Source organism: Aythya fuligula, chromosome 4 (genome assembly GCF_009819795.1).
Source record: "Aythya fuligula isolate bAytFul2 chromosome 4, bAytFul2.pri, whole genome shotgun sequence".
Classification (NCBI taxonomy): domain Eukaryota; kingdom Metazoa; phylum Chordata; class Aves; order Anseriformes; family Anatidae; genus Aythya; species Aythya fuligula.
The window spans coordinates 31469964-31476527 of NC_045562.1; positions in this window are offsets into that span (position 1 = coordinate 31469964).

Below are 6564 nucleotides of genomic sequence, written 5' to 3' on the forward strand. Positions count from 1 at the left end.
AGTTTTATACACCTCACTAACTTTGCTGTTGCTCTTCAACGCATACTGAACTTTGTTTTCCAGACTGCTGTGTTTGAAGACAAAATAGGAAAAGATGGGAATGGTGGTGATCTTACAATTATGAAAAATACAAAAACAACCCACATGAAATACGGATCAAAAACATTCACTTTAAACTAAAAAAAAAATAACAATCTGATTTAATTTAAATATTTATTTTCAAATTCTTCTCTTTTGAAGTTAAAAGTGGTGTTTCAGGGGGAGGAGGGAAGGGGAAGGTAGACTACAGTAACATGTATGCAATCCCCTTTTAATCTGCTTCTCTTTGTGTATCTGCCTAGCCTGCAGTTTCTCACTTAGAGCATTAGTTTTCTAGCCGTCCTAGAGCCTGGAGAAAAATAAACCAATTATTATTTGTTTAAAAAGAAAATCTCACAGAGGATATTTATAGTCTGGATTAAACACCTTTTATTTGGTTGCTAATCTTTATTACAGCTGTTTTCATTTTAACTGATGTAATGGGGAAAATACAGATTATAGCCCATGTGATTTATGCCTGCTGTTAATGCTTTGTTCCAGAAATCTGTGAAGTATTTTGGTGTTGTACGTAATTCTAATTCTTATGCTCATGGTTGAATTTTAACAGGAAACCAGTATGGAGAAGAATGACTTGGAAAAGGATGTTTTTTTTTGTCATTGTTTGTTCTTATTAGAAGTGTCTCTTTTGATAATTTGGAATCAGAAAGCGGAAATTAGAAGTTCTGGCTCACAGGTCTTGCACGTCTATTCTATACTGGCATTTCCCTTTAAAAACTGTTTTTATTTCATCGTTTAGCACTTTGAGTAGAGAACAGAAAGTCACCTGCAGAACCTGCGCTTCTTCCCTGGAGTTCGGCAGGAATCCACTAGCATGGGGGCAGTGGTTGCCAGGGCATTCTCTGTGGTGCTGTGGGTAAAGATCTGATTTACAAGTGAAAGGCTGTGTCACTGTTGTTTGGAATTACTTTTTTCTTTTTTGGCTCTCTAGTGTGCTGTCCCAGTTTTCAGTGTGACTTTTTTTATGTATTCTTTAACGTCTGATTTGCATGTTCATTTCCTTCCCAGTAGTTTTTTCTTCCACTTGACAGTAATGTGAATATTGTCGTATATGCTTCTGTAAATATCATTTGAGACATCAAGATTCATTTAAAAAAATAAAAAATCATTTAAGTGCTTCTCTAGTACAAAGTAAGCCTAGATGGTGAGGTGATGCACCTACATCTGGTTGTGTAGGATACACAGATTAGATTTCTCCGCAAGTCATAAAATGAAGCAAAATGGGAGGATTTGAATCACTGAATATATTTTCCATGCTTCTGGGAAGTGTCATGCTGCAGTGTCAGTTAAGTAATCTTGACTTGGAGTCTCATTCGCAGAAAATAATTGTTGCTTATTTCATAAAATCTATGTCTTCTGTATATGATCAAATCACACACATTTGTACCACAAACTTTGGATTTTGTTTTATACTGTACATAACTGCAGAGAAGAAAATGATTTTGATGGTAACATAATTAATAAAACAATTAAAAATGTAACAGGTAAAAGTGATAAATTCTAAGATCATTGTTTGCTGTGTGCTGAAGCATATAATGTAAGTTGTGCTCCTGGAATGCAGTCATTTGCCAGCAGCACAGAAGTTGTGCAGAACAGTATGTATTTGTCAACCTAAAGGCTTACAGAAGTAAATCTTTAATATCCAGTTCCTTCTTGGTCCTGTTAGATAAAAATTAAAGTACTTTGCTTGATTTTAAATGACAGCAATTTAGCCATCAATAAAACCTTCTATACAATATGATTTCATGTCATTTTTTCCCACTTTGTTCTTAATGCAAAACCCAATCAACTAAGCACATTGAAAACTAATTTAGGATTAAAAATCACAACTGTTTCTCATGTAACAATAACATTTATTTCTGCAGTTCAGCTGTAGTGGAAAGTCCTGGCTCATATTTTATGTACAGCTTCATATCTGCATGAAGGGATTAGCAAAACAAATACAGAATTTTTAATAATTTTCTCTAATGTGTTTAAAAAAAATCTCAAGAATGAGGCTTAGAGCAGGTTCTGGATGGGAGCTGAGGATGTGGAAAAAAGTTTAGAGTGAAAGTTCTGGTATGTATTACTGAAAGCAAATTAAAATATCAAAATAAAATTTGCTCTCAAATACGTGGGAGGTTTTTTGTTTGTTTTTTGGAAGATTATTTCTCTCACTGGGGTGTTCTATTGTTCACTGAGTTGCAAAAGCTATTACTGGCAAGTTGTATATCTAAGTATTCACACGGCACAATTTTGTGTGCAAGATGCATTTAATTTTATTTTTTTTAGATCAGATTTCTGATTTTTTTTATTAGTGTACTGAAGAAAATGGTGAGGCTTTTGGCTAGTGAAATCGATCAGCTAATGAAAGTTTTGTTCTGTAAAATTTAACACTAGATTAGCAGGACTTGAGACTACTGTAAATAAGGCTTTTTATGGAAAATGTTCCTTAAACAGAACATGCAGTTAGTGAATCGCTTCATTCTTTTAAAAGCAAACAAGCCTTTAGTTGAAACGAGTTTGAAGGCTGCATGAAAAGGCAGAGAAGCTTTTTGACTTGTTCTTGCCTGTCATTTCAAAACTTGGCAGGCAGGAAACTTCGGAGTTCCTTGGTGGCCTTTGGGATGGAGCTTGTCACTTTGAGCGACTCCATCTGATGCTTCCTTAACAGTAGCAGTCTACGAATCAGCTTTCTGGCTTTTGCATCTTGAAGCCTCATGAATTCTAGTTCTGTGCTGACAAGGTCAGAAGCTGGCTGAAAATGGCAATCCATTTTCCATCCAATTTTTTTGCCATCTGTCTAAAGATGAGCCTTCCAAGAATTTTGATGCACAAAGGGAGCTCTGCATTTCTCATTGCTGTGAGTAAACTCCGACTGTAGGACTATTCAAATATATTTGCCTCTGTGAATGCTCCTACCTGCATTTTTCATATACTTCTTTATCTTAGAAAAAGAAGTCAAAATAAGCTGGTCAGGAGTCACTCAATGTTGTAACTTCATCTGTTATATGTCAAATGTGAAAAATATCAGCATAAGCCTTCACAAGTTTTGATGTTCAAAATGATGTGATATGTTTTTGAGCAAAATAACACAATTTAACTGAGACAGTTTTCTCTTTAGTAGGTATTCTAGCAATTGCTGTAAAGCAGCACTCAGATATTTCAAAAGATGTATGAAAACTTCTCCAGGCTTTATTTCGGATGGTAATTGTGGAGTTTCTAGATGCACGCTTTTTGTTTCCCTCTTCAGCATGTACTCATGAAAATCTCAAACTAAAAATCAAAAAAAATTGAATAGTGGATTTGTGGGATAAACCAATAGGTGTTACTGTTCACCTCCTACTGTTCCTAGGGAAACTATAGTATCAATCACCTTTGTGACTTGAAAGCAGCAGCACTTCCTTCACCTACATCTTAGGATTTCAGCCTTCACCTGCATGTAACCTTTTAATCCTTATTTAGTGTTTTCATTTTTAGTATCATGAGTATGCAAGCCCCCAAATGTGTGTCTACTGCATGGATTAATTGGGGTTCTTGCCTGCAGATCAGACCTTAACAGTACAAACAATTCAGACAAATGCTCTGGGTGACAAAGATTGAAATGACCAATAAATATAGTTAAGAAGAAATTGTATGTTTGCACTGATGGTAAAACTACCTTCTATGTTTTATTTTTCTTCCAAATAATAAAGAAACCACCACCACACCCTAATTACTCATTTTATGTGTGAGACAGACTTGCATCTTCCAACATTTTGTTGCAGTGCCTCTGCATCCATTTTGGTAAGACACCTCACTTTGCCTCACCTTCATTCTTTCTGTTACAGTAACAGTTCTTGGGTTTGGGGATGCTGCAAGCTTTTTTTCTTTTTTTTTTTTTTTTCAATTGCTCAGAGTACAGCTGAAGGGTTAAACACTTGAGAGCAAGAGTCAATCCAGCATCAGTATGAATTATGAAGGGCAAGGACTACACCTGGGATAGAGAAGGACTTCCTGGGGACCAAACAAGAAATAGTTGCAATTAACTGAGATCTCTCAGGAAAATAAAAAGGACAAGAAAAAGCTAAAATGAGGAGAGACCAAAATTATGACATCTGAAAGGAAATATTTGAGAGCAGGCTACTTGAGAAAGTTCTGCTGCATGTGAAGAGTCTCAAAGCAACGCAGAGTTAGGAGGCTGGAGATGTTTGCTGCTGCAGTGGGATTTCACAGAGGAAGCACTCACACATACAATTCTAAACAAGGCTTAAGTGTAAAGCTTGAAGAGTGAAGCCAAGGTTTGCATTGTGAATAGCTTAAAAAGATAAAGTGAGGCTGATTTTAGAGTTGATTGAATGCACGGATTACCTTAGGACACTGGGTTAGCTTCTTTCTGACAGGCGGATGGCGGAGCTGGAGAACAGCACGAGTTCATAGCTGGGGAGCATCATGCTGACAGGATGTATTGCTGTTGGGAGACTATCATGCGATAAATAAGGATGTAGCTAGTGCAATCAGGGAAACTTTTGTGCCATACCCAAGTGTTGTTTTTTTTTTTTCACTAGGAAAAGATACCACAAATCTTAACAGGACAATCATTTCCAAGCAAATCCCCTTGACAAGCAAGCTTCCTGCATTGACAACTAGAGATCTGCTCTTGATAAAGTAGTAATATAGAGTATGAACAGAAAAATTCCATACAAAAATTTGAGTGTGGCTTTAGCTGCCAGCTGAGTCAAATTTCATGTCCTGTAAGTATTATTAATTCTTTCCTGTTCATTCCATTTCTTTTCTTCCCATGCAACATGGTAATGAACACATTTCTTTCAAAGAAACTTTGGCAAGGCAAATCTACTAGAATCGATCAATTCTGCTAATGACTTTGTTCTATTTTGGAACCGAAAATCCCAGGTTTATTATTCCATGCTGCTCTAAATCAATGCATAACAGGAAATTCAAAAGCAACTAGTGAATCATACTCACTGTAGTAGCTGAATTAAATTATATATTAAAAATGCTTGCTGCTAATTAAAATAAATGTAATAAAATGTAGCGTATGGCTCTTCCTGAGTAAGCCTACTTTGTTAATTTGTAGGTGAAGTTGTATAAGGCTTTTAAATATGCAAGAGGGAAGAAAACTGCACTCATCAATTTGCCAGTTTCATAGTGTTGTTGGTACATGCAGTAGCCAGGTCAATGATGCAGTTTTTCTCCAGGTATTAATATAGCATGGTCATGCTTAAAATAGTATGGTGTATTTCAAACTTTCACCCACTGAAGTCCATATTGCTTTCCAGCAACATAGCCCTTTGGTCTATGGCAGTGTATTTTTTATAGTAGTATTCTCTTTCTCAGAGGTTTTTAATTTCTCCTTGATTTTTTTTATTTTTATTTTGATTTTTTTTTAGGCAACAATAGCTTCTAATGGGGAAAATATTGCTAAGAAATTAGAAGCAATCTCTAGCCCATATATCCAGACTGATAATTCCTTTCTTTTCTTTCTTTTTCCCCCAAACTTGCCCTGCCCTTCTTCCATCACCAGCAGCCCTGTGGAACCTGCAAGGTCCTCAGCTGTGCTGGAGAGCATCATGTTGTCCAGAAGCGTGTGCCATGCTATGTATCACTCTTCCAGATCCCCATCACTTCATCAAACATGGTGACTGAACTATGTGGTGGAAGCATTTCAAGGTGAGAAATTGTTCTTGGAGAAGGGAATAGGCTGACTGGGTAAAATCTAACGTTCTCTGTCGACATGCAGTCTGATGTTGACAGCTGACTGTTCTCCCTCCATCTTGTTGCCCCACTATTTTTTCTTGAGTGATTGTTCTCATGGTACAGCACAGTGTGTATAATATGCTCTGGTGGTTTCTAGAAACACCCCATAGTCCTAGCAAAATGTGACAACAGTTTTCATGTTCCAGGGAGAATAAAGACAAGTGGTAAAGGCTAAGACTAATGAGAGACCACCAAAACCTACAGCAAAGTTAGGAAGATGTCTGTGTGTTTTTTTTGCTTGTTTTTGTTTGTTTGTTTGTTTTTCTCTCTTTATCTCCTGCTTTGCTCAGCATCATGCTCAACAACAGTTTATTGGCCTCAGCCAATAAAGGATAAGGATAAGGATAACTCTAGGATAAGTTGAGACTGACCCAGATCAAGTCCTGGCAAATGCTTTGAATTGGTGTGGTCGAGACAGGGAAGATGTGGTAGAAGAATGTCAAATGCCATATGCTAGTGACAAGCTGTCCTCCATGTGATGGAAAGGTTTTTCATACAGCACTCTTTACTATTTATTCTTAATTTCTTAAACCCCATAAACATTTACTACAACATTTGCTACAAATACTGTAGTAAAAAGATCTAGTATTGCAGGTAATACAGGTCATAAAATTGGACAGGACTTGTAAACTGTCTCAAAATTGCAGCCTTGGGAATATCCCAGGAAGTGTAAGGCTTGCAATGATGTGATATCTCCTACCATTAAAACAAAAACAAACAAATAAAAACACG